Source organism: Manis pentadactyla, chromosome 1 (genome assembly GCF_030020395.1).
Source record: "Manis pentadactyla isolate mManPen7 chromosome 1, mManPen7.hap1, whole genome shotgun sequence".
Classification (NCBI taxonomy): Eukaryota; Metazoa; Chordata; class Mammalia; order Pholidota; family Manidae; genus Manis; species Manis pentadactyla.
The window spans coordinates 189,263,210-189,275,985 of record NC_080019.1 but is presented as its reverse complement, the minus strand read 5'-3'; the positions used below and the strand labels follow the sequence as shown (position 1 = coordinate 189,275,985).

The 12,776-nt window shown below is 42.7% G+C and overlaps 1 protein-coding gene across 6 annotated transcripts in view; it reads left to right on the top strand.

The window, feature by feature from the left end:
• HLCS (holocarboxylase synthetase) overlaps positions 1-12,776 on the top strand; it is a 203,761-nt gene that overhangs the window by 68,543 nt on the left and 122,442 nt on the right. The gene's annotated exons all lie outside the window — the stretch shown is intronic.

Sequence of the window (12,776 nt, the reverse complement as noted above, 5' to 3'; positions counted from 1 at the left end):
AGTACAATGGCTTGGATGATTAACCCCCTGCCTGGCCCAGAGCAGATGCTGAACAAACAGTTATTGCTCACCAGAACTTATCATAGGTTCCCTCTTCACTGCTCACATGGGCTCCTTCCTTCCTGACACGCAGAGAGAGTTACTCCTTGCAGCCTAGTGAGTTGGCAAGCTTGGTGAGAAGTTACTTGGGGCTGGTGGGAGGCTCTTGCCTTTTTTAGGAGAAGGGACTTGAAGAGGTCACTTTGGTGCCAAAAGGCCCCAAAAGTGCCCACAAAGGGACCAAGAGATAGGTAAGTGAAACATACGGCTTCCCACTTTTTAAGAGTAAGACCAAAACCATTTCCATAGCTAATACCACATTTGATCCTACATGGTCTATCCTTACGGAAACATTGTTGTTTTGGTAGTAATAACAATAATAGTAGCTAACATGTATTGAAAGTTTTTATCTTCCAGACATTGCTTTTAGGTATTTTATGTGTATTAACCGATTTCATACATTATCTTATAGTACTGGAACAGTGTCAGACTCTAGTATCACACCCGTGTGCAGAATGCCAGGTATCAGAGTTTATTGTATGTGGAGTTGTTCCTGTTTCTGAATGTTTACAATAACTTTATGGTACATTTCATCAATAGGTCAACTGGGCAGCACAGGAGGAATTTTCAAAGTGGTGTATTGGGCTTCTCCATGCTTGTTTCTCTCTACATTTATCACTTCTGTGGCAACTGCATGGTTCTTTCCTAATGGTCTGGAATATAAGTAAAATTTAAATTAGGTATAGATCTTCATTACAAGGTTTCTATTCCAAAATCTTTTTTTTTCTGCCTACCCCCTTCCCCGACACCCACACCTTGGGACTTGTAGCAGCTGTAGTGGGAGCTCTCTTCCTGAGAAAGGAGGGGGAACTACACAGTGGGGAACAGCCAGCAGTTTCTGCCACAGTCCCAAATATCCATGTTGCATCTTCCCCTTCATCAGAAACCACAGGGGGACAGCCCTAATGCTTCTCATTGACTTCCTCCTGATAGCTCTTGTGTGCATGGTCTTCTGTCTCAGGGCTCCTTGGGGTCTGGCCTCTGCTAGTTAAAGCAGACACGTATGCGGCCCTAGCACCCTGCTTACCGAGCGGTAGCGGTTGCAGTGGGGACTGCGGGATACCTCTGGGCAGCAGTGGGAAGGCTCTGTGTGCTGGCAGCAGGTCGGTTCATGGTTCTGTTCTCCAGGAAGGGCTCCCTTGCCTGGTGTCCTTTAGGGCTGTGGCTTTGCTTTTTGGGAAGTCTTAACCGGACCACATCTGAGATGGGCTTTTGACACCCACTTCCTGAGAGGGTCTGAGGTCTGGGTGTCATTGTGGTAGTGAACTGTCACAACCTGTTAAAGGTCAGCCTTATGGTTTCTGTGGAGATCAAGTCTCTGAAGATGTTTGTAGGCCTCTAGCCTGCTTGCTTCTGATGGTTCCAAGTAAATAACCATCAGGGGTCTTGTCTGGTCAGAGCGTTTCAGCCTGAAACTCTGGTCTTTTAAAAGCTTTGATGCTGTGCTCACCCGCTTCTCTCTCAATTTGATGTTGGCTCCTTTGGACCTGCACCCACCCAGCAGGTGATCAGACAGATGTTTCACCATACACAACCCTGGAGCCTTGTTCCAGAGAGGCAGTTATGCTCCTGGCTGTAGGGACAGCCCCATAGGCTCCAACTAGATAGTTGGTTGCTGACAGAGAGCCCCTCTCTCATCAAAGCTGCATTTTTCCCACCTTCTTGACATTGGTTAGCTTTAATGGAGGTCATTTGTCTTTCAGTAAATTTTGCTAAGAGTGTCAAGAAGGACTGACAAACACTGCCATTTTGAGTTTTCAGAGCTGTTTCCTGTAATGATGCAGCTTCTGACAGACACGTGGTCTGCCTCCCCCACCGCGGAAGCCAGGCCTTGGTTAGATGCTTTGCCACTGTGTGACGGCAGCTGCCCGCAGTGAGTTGTGAGCCCCGTGTCCTCACCAGCTGTCCCCTGTCCCAGTCCTCTATGTCAAGCTGCATTTTAGATTCTGTTTCTTGTGTGTACAAGATCTAAGCCCTGGAGCGCCCCATTCAGGGACCAATTTCCTGGTTCAGTTAGGGTAGTCTTAGCTGTCTGAGATAAATACCCCAAGTTAAAGTGTTTTAAACAGAATTGAAGTTTATTTCTCTCTCCTGTAAATGAGCTAGGTTGAGATGGACAGCCCAGGGTGAGTGTGTGGCCCAGTGTCAAGGACCCAGTTGAGTTACTCTACTACGCTCAGCAAGTGGTCCAAGGGGTGACGCGAGCATTTATGTTCTCGCTTTAGCAGCTAAGCAGGAGGAGGGGATAAAGAAGGGTGTGTCTGCCTTCTTTATGGACTCTTTCCAGAAATTGCTCGTGACAGCTTTTGTTCATATTCTAGGCCAGAGCCTAGTCTCATGACCTTATCTACCCACAAAAAAGACTAGGACATAAATGTGGTTTTTACACTCCATGAATCCACGAATCCAACTGCAAATCAGGGTCCCAGGCCTCAGGAGGAGGGGCGAGTGAATGTTGGAAGACAGAAGTCTTCGTTACAGGTGTGTTCTTCCTATTTGTCAGACTCCAAAAGACATAAGGGGAGGCTTTTGAGTAGTACAGATATGATAGCCCAGTGCCTATCAAGATTTAAAATCATAGGTGAAAATACTTACTTGAATGCTTAACAATAGTTTTGTTTCACTGCTTACTGAGTGCCACTAGAGGTATTTTTCTTCTGTTATTGTAAATCTGGGAGGATTTGGAAATTTCTTTCCCAACAAATACTTTGGAGGACGTCCTATTTTCCGACAAACACTGTAAACTGCTGAGGCAGACTCCGAAAGCTTTCATTTGATCTCAGGGTATGAGAGCAGGCTGGTCTTGAATTTTAATGGTCTGTTGGTGATTCAGTAGAGGGGAAAGAGCTCTGGGGACAGGGAGTAAGTAGCAGAGGGAAATACGGGAGTTGTTTGCTGACAACAAAATCAGGTCAATTGAAGGGCCTGGGGCCTCCCTTCCTGCAAATAAAAAATAAAAACCATGCGAGAGAGTGCTGCCCCAGCAGTGGTCTGACGTGGCTGGGACACCCAGCAGGTTCGAAGAGGTAATTTTATCCTGTCTCCCTAACTCCATTCATTTCTGACCATGAGATGTGTTTTCTATTCTCTTGTCAGAGCAGCCTTTTCATTGCGATGCTGGTTTGGGTTGACGTTCCTTTTTCTTTCTGAGCTATTTCCTGGTAGGTTTCCCTGAGACCAGTTAGCTCGGCTGGTTGGTTAGACTCCCAAGGGCAGGGATTCAGTACTGTGTCTGGACCAGTGAACTTTACTGTGTCCCATGATCACGTCCTATAGCTGCAGACCCATGAAACCACTTGCAAATGTGAGCTGCTGGTGGTGGTGTGGTCTAGACAAGGGGTGTGGACTGGCCACCTCGAATCCGTCGTCCCGGCGTGGAAAGTGCCTGCAGGTGCTCACTGTGTCCTGGTGGTGTCAGGACGCCTCATTCTGTTTGTCTCATGATGAGAGGTGATTGACCCTCTGCTGTGGCGTGGAAGGGGGGCATTAGGTGCACAGAGCTTGGGGCTACCAGAGCTGTGATAATTTTGGAATCATCTTTTCTTTGACTTTGACATATAGTATCCTTTGGATGACTTGTACCATGTCTGTCAGGTATGTGTGAAGCCACAGCATATGATGAGCCAAACGGGCACACTTGTTTATACTGATTTCCTTTGCATACTTATACGTCCTGAATGAACTGGCCAAGGGCAGGCTAGTTTTTATTTGTAAAGAGTAATTTAGATTTCCTTATTCCATACGTTTATTTCCTTAATATTGCTTAAGTCCCTTGATTTTTCAAATTTCAGTTTGCCTTCATCATTCATGGAATGAGCATTTATGGAGTGCCTCCTGTATGCTAGGCACAGTGTTAGGCACTGCAGAGAGAATGGTGGCGAAGGTGCTCCTGGCCTGACAGTCACTGGGAGAATCCAATCCTGGTGCATGTTCACGTCATGCAGTTCTGTGCATGGACCCTCCTTGGCCCAGCGCTGGGAGTTGGGGTGGAGAGAAGTGGGCGCTGTAAATAACATGACGCAGGGGAAGAAGCACTGCTCAGTGAGTGTTTTTCAGCAGTTACTGTGTGTCAAGCATTGTTCCTGATACCATGAAGCTTACAGTCTGGTAGGAAAATGCCAGAACTGAAGACTGTCACCCACTGGCTCTGTAACCTCAGTAGCATCATCCCCTGCTGTGGGACGTTGCTTTCCTCCCCGGTGAGACCTGAGGCTCCAGACCCTCCCTGGGCACCTTCAACTCAGCACCTTTGACTGGCGGTTCTCCTGAGTGGGCACCTCCACCTTGCTAGCCTTTCTGATTCAGTGGCTTCAGCGCCTTCAGGGGGCTGAAATGTTTTGTGAATTAGCCTCACGTTAGTTGAGGAAGGCTTACATGGGAGACAGTTGACTTTCTATAAGCAAAGGGAAAGAAAAGGAAAACAACCCTGTAAAATACTTTTTTAAAAAACGTTTTGGGGAAATCGCATACAGAATATTGGCCACCGTCATTTAAGAATGAGCGTAGTTTTGATTCGGAATTTGGGGCCCATCTCAGCTCTTCCCCATTATGCATGTGTGTCTTGTCATGCCCAAACTTCTTTCCCCTTAGTTCTTCTCTATTCTGCTCCCCACACTTGCTCTACACCTCACCCTCCTCCCCTGCAGTCGAGGCCTGAGAGGACAGAAATTGGGCTGGAACTAATTTAATGGCTGAGTGACCTCACAGTAGAGAAACAGCCGGGTCCTAATAGGGGTCTTTGTCTACATTTCCACCCTGGCTGGTAGCATGCCAGTCAAGAGTCAAGCTAGAGACACAGGTGGAAGCGATTAGACCTGTCATAAAAGTTTGAAAAATTGATTCTGGAGGCGAAGTGAATAGATTGAACTTGACAGTGTTGTCCTAAAGATTCTAAGGGAGAATTCTGGAGTTTAATTTGAAATCCCTTGATTATTCATTAGCTTACCAGATGGCTTTTGTTGATGTTTTACATATTAATGCCTGTATTGTGTTATTGGTGTACTCTTAATGTGCACATAGGTAATGAGCAAAGAACAAATACATGGATAAGTGCCCCGAATTAATGGGATGTTAGCATAATTGTGAAATAAAGGGTTTTTAAGAAGTCGATTGCCTTGGAATAATTAGTGTGATTTTTTTTATGGGCCAATTTGGTACTTTTAAATGAAACTTATTGGAGAATTTTAAAGAAGGCTTCATTTTGATGTGTACTTCTAAATTAAGATTAGAGTATGACTTCAGCCTTTGACTCAGGCGGTTGTGACAGTAGGATTATTCTGGCAAATTCTCCATCAAATGCTTTTTTTTTTTGTCCCAGCTCAACACCTGAATAAGTTAACCTTTCACACACCAAGCTCCTGGAATTGAACTATGAAGTGGCCACTTATTTTCCAGAGATGCCTCCACATTAATTTTTAGTGTTGTAGGATGTTTACTTTTTTTTTTTTAGGATGTTTACTTTTTATATTTTTTTACCGACTTTTTAAAGTAGGGTAAACTTATTGTGATGTTTGCCATTTTGTGGTGGTTACAGTGTGTTCTATTTAGATGGCATTTTTATTAGAATTGGACCTTCTTGTTACCTTGAACAACATTTAACTATTGGACATGAAACGTCCCGAGTTTTACTGAACAGGTGAGGGGAGTGGGTGTGACTGTGGGCGGAAGCCGTGGGAGCAGCGGGCACCATCTGCGGTAGGGCCAGCCGCCCAGCTGCTGCACCGGTTCTCCTGTGCTTGGACCCCGGTAGAAGCCCTTTCTCTGGAGTCCTTTTCCAAACCCACAGCACAGCCTTTAAATGTTCTCAGTGGTGGCGGCCTTCATCTTTTGAGGATATACCAGATTTCTTGAAAAAAACAAAGATGCCATGGTAGAATATCCATTATGGGAAGTATTGATAGAAACTGCGGAGGTCCCTCCCCCCTCCCCCTACATTCACTCATTGTGCAGGACTGAGGATGGCTCCTGGTTTGACCTAGGAGCTGAGATCTTGGGATGGGGTATGACTGTCTTGGTTGGAATCCCAGTTCTGCCTTTTACCCCATGAATAATCTTGGGCAAATCAGAACCCTTCAAGCCTCCATTCTCTTATCTGTAGGAGGTAGCTACCTCCTTTTAAAAGCAGAGTAATAGTCTCTGCTTTTTTGCTTTTAAGTTCACTCACTCAGCTCGCGTCTCTTCAGCACCCACTATGTGAAGGACTGTGGGAGCCAGTGGGTGGGGGGAGACAGCAGACGTGCGATGCCTTCCCTCCAGAGCCTGCCTTCCACCCCAGGAAAGGGGGAGGAGGTACTGAGAGATGTTCATAGCTTACTTCAGAGCTCATATTGACTGAACTCTCACTATTCTTTAAACTTTGGGTGACATTCTTTTTTTCTATTTGACCTTCACAGTGGGTTCCTTAGCATCAGTGCTGTGCTGTGAGTGCCCACGAAACAGGTCACTGTTCACTCCAGATTGTGAGATGTGTTTTTTGGGGGTGGCGTTTCTGTTGCAAATTTTGGCAGCTTTTCCTCATCCTACTAGAAGTACGATGGTTCATCGCTGGTTACTGTTTTGTCAAAAATGTGTTTAGTCCAGCTTTTCTTGAAAGAAGAGGAAACAAAGTCAATTGTCCATGTTTGTGTCTCCCTTAAAATATATGGAGCCAGTTGTCTTAGTCATCAGATTTTCTCTTTATTTAAATCTTAGCACTTAATCAATCATTTTCATAGGTAATAATGGTCAGTTGGAAAGAGCCGGATCTCCACTTGTTTGGACATTTTCATCAGCCCCATGGCTGTGCCTCGTACACCACCCGTGTCTTCCTTGAGACCCCTAAACCTTTTGTGCATGTCAGAAATGCACGTTTGATATTGCTTCATTCTCTTGAATTCCTTTGAACATCTCAGATGTTCATTACTCTGTGGGATGACTTAATTAGTGCTATATTTGAATTCATTTTGTCAAATGCCTTGGTTATATTTGAAGAAGTAATAAAAGACCACCAAGGGTAATAAGGCAAGGTTTGGGGCTAGAAAAGGCATTCAGTGAAGATGGTGACAGGGAGTGCTCTAAATTTGGTTTTCCTGGGTTCAGATTTATCTTAGAGAGAAAGCCTAGCATTAACTGGAGTTCAGAAGTGAGCTGAGTCCTCTGATGGTTGGGAGTATTTTCACTGTAGTTGCAGGAGTTATTCCTTAGCAACAGGACCATTTACACAACCTTGGAGTAATGAGGGTGGGCTTATTAGAACTCTATCCTCCGCTGAACCAGGCAGCATGACCTCGGAGCATCCTGGCTACTGGCCTGGGGTGAATTCCATGACTCCTCCACTTAGCCTGGGCAGGCTGTAGTGACGCCCACTCAGGGGAATGCAGCGCCTGTTGAGAGGGCCCATGGGGACAATGCAATGTAAAGCCCTTCGCACCGTCTCTGGCATGGAGCAGGTGGTCTGAGTGTTGGGCTCATCTCCACTTTGCCTACCAACCAGCATGGGTGCTTTCTCCAAATGGAGTTTGCCCCTTGGAACCTGCAAAAACAGAGTATGTTCCAGGTTTTCAATGCAGTAACAAACGTAAGAAAATAGCATTTCTAAGATGTGGTTATGCAACAGCATGATAGACCTTGAGGACATCATGCTAAGTGAGGTAAGTAGGACCAAGAAATACAAACAGTATATGATACCACATATATATGAAATCTGAAAAAGCCAAACTTGTAGTAATAGCAAAATGGTGGTTACCAGGGGTGGGGGCATAGAACAGATGTTGTTTAACTTGCAACAAGTAGTAAATAAGCCCTAGAGACCTAAGGCACAGTGTAGGGAATATAGGCAACAAGGTTGTATTAAAATCATCAAACTTGCTAAGACACTAGAACATAATTATTCCAATTACTAAAAAGAGAGTATAATTATGTAACTTGATAGAGGGGCTAATTCTTGTTACAGTGGCAGTCATATTACAATATATAAATGTGTCAGATTCATACCTGTGCCTTAAACTTACACATTATAATGCTAAATTTATTTTTAAAAACCTCTCTCAATGCAAAAAAAAAAAAAAGGTAAAACTGGGTTTACGAATTAACATTAGTTTCCAAGTGGAAACATTTTAAATAGTCTTAGAATTTAGTGTTCATGATAATTCATAGATGGCTGCTCACTTGTCTACTTGTGGGGAGACGGAGAATGAGCTCTGGGCTACAAAATGTGTTGTAGTAAAAATCTGTGAATGTGTTGGATGATGAAGCAGATACTTTTCCTTTGCCCTGTTCAGTATCCGTCTGCCCCATTCCCGTTTCTCCTCAAACTTTGCTTTAAAACTCACTTAGAAATACTTCTGTTTTTCTTTCAAACAGAACACTTACCTGCCTGGGAGGTGAGGGTTGCTTTGCTTTCATCTGCTCCTTTAAAATCTTTCACACACCTACCATTTGTCCAAATACCCTCTGAGCCCTGAAATAGCCCCGTTTCTGCTTTCTGTTTTGCAGAGAAGCATGTTCTGTTTCTGCATGAGGGGTATTCCGTCACTTTGAGATCCCAAACGCCACATTTTTTCGGCATTGCATAAGGAGTCATTCATCATTTTCATTTTTTGTTTGGCTCTCCCATGAGAGTATTCAAATTAGTGAGAAGGAAAATGATGAAGTCATTGCCTGGCAGAGAGGTATGATTCTGAGGATGTGGGAGGGTAGAGGATAGAAGAGAAGAGGAAGGGATTATGAGGTCTGTACCTACCTCTTTTTCTGACCTGTGGTTCCAGAGGTCACCTGGAGGCTAATGTAGTTTTCACAGTTTAAAATTGGATAATAGGTTTGTACAGAATTTACCTAAAAACACACTTACACAGTGGGGGGGGGGGTGTCAATGACTTGTAGGCTGTAACTTTATCTGTGTTGTTCTGACATATCACCTGTGTGATATTGGTTGAATCACCCAACTTCTCTGGGTCTGTTTCGTCATATGTAAAATGAGGGGGCTGTACTAGATCTGTGGCTTAATTTTTTTTTTTTAAGCAATAAAACCTCTTTTCAAATAAAGTACCCAATTGTACAGATGGGGCTGGGGAGGCTTCTCAGAGCCCAGGTCCCTCAGGGCATGGGGTCAAGAGCACTGGCCAAGAAAATACCCACCTTCTTCCAACGGGGACACTCAGGCCCGACCGACCTGGGGGGCGGTTATATCTTAATGGCAGGCAGACTGGTTGGCTGGAGTGTTTCTTTTTATACCCTACCTTGTTTCACGTGGATTTAAGGCTGGGGGGATTTAAGTTTATCTGACATGAGTTCTTTCTGCCTGTGGGAGGCACCCTGTATGATCAACATGGACTACATTGTTTCCTTAGTTGTTTGTGTCACAAAGGTATATGCAGAGTATTCATAAAACTCACCGTCATTCAGAGTTTTGCACCTTTACCGACTAACAGTAGTGAGGACTGAGTAACTGTGGTTCCCTTCTGGAACCCAGGGAAATAAACCTCTGTGGGTCCCGTGCCCCTGTTAAGCTAAGCAGTGTTGTCTTGGCGGATGGGGGGGTGGGCTGGGGGTGATTATCCAGGTGTCTCCCATTAGAGATGAGTGATGTCTGATAGGAAAAATCTCTGCTGGAAGAGGCTTCAATCCAAACACCCGGGATACAAGAGGGGATGATACTGTGGAGTAAAGAACTTAGCTTAGCTTTGATGGAGAATGCCCCTCCAGTCACAGAATCCTTAGGAGTGCTGGGAAGAGGGATGTAGGTGGGGAGGCAGTGGTGGGACATGGGAATGGAGTTCAGGCAGGTAGTAGTTTTCTTACATGAGGTCTGGGCCAACATTTTAGCTTTTGAAGTTTCATGAAACCTTCCTTGGCTCATTAATAGAGCATAGAATTTGCCCTGAAATCCGAGTATGGGTTACATATGCTAGAGCAATGGTGGGGGATGTATATAAGTTGTGGCTTTCTCCTTGCTTTCCTGGAGTTTTTATTTGCAACTTCTCAGTATCCTTCCTACTTCTGGAAATATCCCATGGCACCATCTCTTTTCTAAACTTAAACAAAATGAGATGTAATTTGATTTTTAACACTTTGTGTTATCCATGGAGGGTAATACAGGAAACCACAATGTTGCCTACCAGGGCTGTGAATCTCTGACGAGGACCTGGTCTTACAAGAATCTGTTCTGGTTTTGGTTGAGAAGGTCAATTAAAATGCCTGTCCTGTAGCTTTTGGTTTAGGTTTTGTTTCCAGTTGTTCCCTAGCCTTGCCTTCCCTTTTCTTTTTGATGCAAAGTGAAAGTGCCTCGTAGCAGTTAAAAGTCATCAGAGGCGCCCTTGGAGCTTTTGTTCCAGGCCTGCAGACACGGGGCACCACTGGAAGATTGCAGGCAGGTGTGCTTTTGTATGGTGGCACCCAGTAAACTGTCGTGAAACAGGCTGATTTTTCCCAGCACAGTGTTGACATCCTTGGGATAGAATAAATGATTTGACATCTTCTAAACCCAAGATCAGACCAACAGTGTATATACAAAGTTCTCATAGCCTCTCCTATCTGAGAGGTACCTGAAAGGCCAGTTGCCTTCTACTGCCCTCTGCACTATTTTGATGTGTCTCAGCAACCCATTGGTAGGCAACTTCCTGCCATTTGTCCAATTAGCAAGTATTTATTTAGCACTTACAATTTGAGATAGCTCATTCCAGTCATCTTAGGATAGTACTGTCTCCCAGGGTGGGTCCTTTTAAGCCCATCTCATTCCAAAAAGGAAATCTGGCCATGGATCTAAGTAGAGAAAAGTTAACTTTCTCCTAAATGAAAGTTAGGAGATTTGTCAATCAGTTAAGATAGTTTAAGACATTGAAGAGAGTTATTTTGGACTCTTTTATCCCCATGTCATCTTTTCTCTAAGCATTTCTGGTAATGAACATTTCTTCATCACCTGTTGGACATCAAAAGTTAGGTCTGAAGGATCTAAAAGCATTGATATAAAGTCAGTCAGGGTACATAGAATTACTCAAATTTATGTTTCTCAATATTTTTTCAGTTGTAAAAAGAATTCTTATTTATTATAGAAACTTGGAAATACAGTAATTATATAATACAGAAATGAATCTCATCTATAACCCCATTATCTATAAAAGATCATTTTAATCTTTTGGTATATTTCTTTCTAGTCTTTTTATCCTCCTACACAATATATGTAAAATTGTGATTACAGTATTTATAAAATAAGCATTTCCCATGCAAAACAAAGGGCTGCTAAAAACATGTCTTTTATTGGGTGCATATAGTTAGACCATAATTTTTTAAGCAATCTCATATGAATGTTTGAATGTATTCCTGTCAGTTCCATTGTTTTCTTATTCTACATACTTCTTTTTGAGCCAGAAGTTCTGTATAATTCTTCAGTGGCCCCATCACAACATTTCTTTTCCAGAAGATAATTGGGAAATTACTAAAAAAAGGCAGACATTGATAAAAGTTGAACAGGATAAGGCTAATAGTATTTGTTACTTACAGTATTTCATATTATTTCATCACTACTCTACAGTTATTTCATATTATTTCATCTTTTGTTCACAGAGGTATCATGCATTAATAATAATAATAGCTAACATTAATTTGGCATTTACTGTGTGGCAGGTACTGTGCATAATGTACATTTTTCCCATTCAGTCTTTACCAAAAGTCTTCAAGATAGGGACCATTATAGTTCCCATTTTAAGAAAGGAGGAAGTTATTGCTTAGGGAGTTGAAATGGCTTGGTCAGAACCATGCAAAGAATTAAATGGTGGAAGCAGTAAAAAGATTTGTTTGTTTTGAGAGCCTTAATTCTTACCCCTAATACCATGTTAATTCCAACATATACTTTGCTGAAATCCTAATACACTCTATCCGGCATACTTACAGGATCTATTTATATACTAATCTTGTTATAAAGGGAAATCAGGTCAGCTGACATGTCTAATCCTTGGTGATTTTCTTAAAAATTTATATGGAATGTATAGTAGAAAGAACTATAATGGGAGTTCTAAGGTAAAGTCCAAGTTCTTGAGATTACTAGTGAGATAACTAACTTGTTTGTTCCTTTGTACCATTATCTGTGAAATATGGATAGTGCTACCTATATTAATTGGTTATGATCTGGATTTAATAGAAGAGTATAAATGAAAGTGCCTTGTGCTGTACTGGTGTTCAGTAGTAGTAATTTCCTTATTTCCTTGGATTTTGACGGGGATAGGACATCTCTAGTTAGTATGATTTTCTTTGAAAATTGTTTTAGCTCATCCAGTTCATAATAAACCCTTCCAATATCAGCCACAATGAATTTAATTGTGTTTTCTTCATGTTCTCAAGTTCTGTGATCTTGAAATAGAACAGTAATAATTATCCAATTTGAAGAAGAGAGAAAAAGACTAAAAAATATTAAGCCTCAGGACCCTGTGGGATCATATGTAAATGTTAATATATGTGTAATTGGAGTCCCAGAAGAAGAGAGACAGAATGGCCAGAAAAAAAATATTTGAGGATAATGGCCAAATGATCCCCCAAGAGACATAAATTTATAGGTTTAAGAAGTTCATTAAACCCAAAGCAGGATAAATATGATGAAAGTACACCTAGGCACATCATGGTCAAGCCACTAAAGACCAAAGATAAAGGGAAAATACTGAAAGCAATCTGAAGAAAGTGACACTTTATGTATAGAGGAATTTTTATTT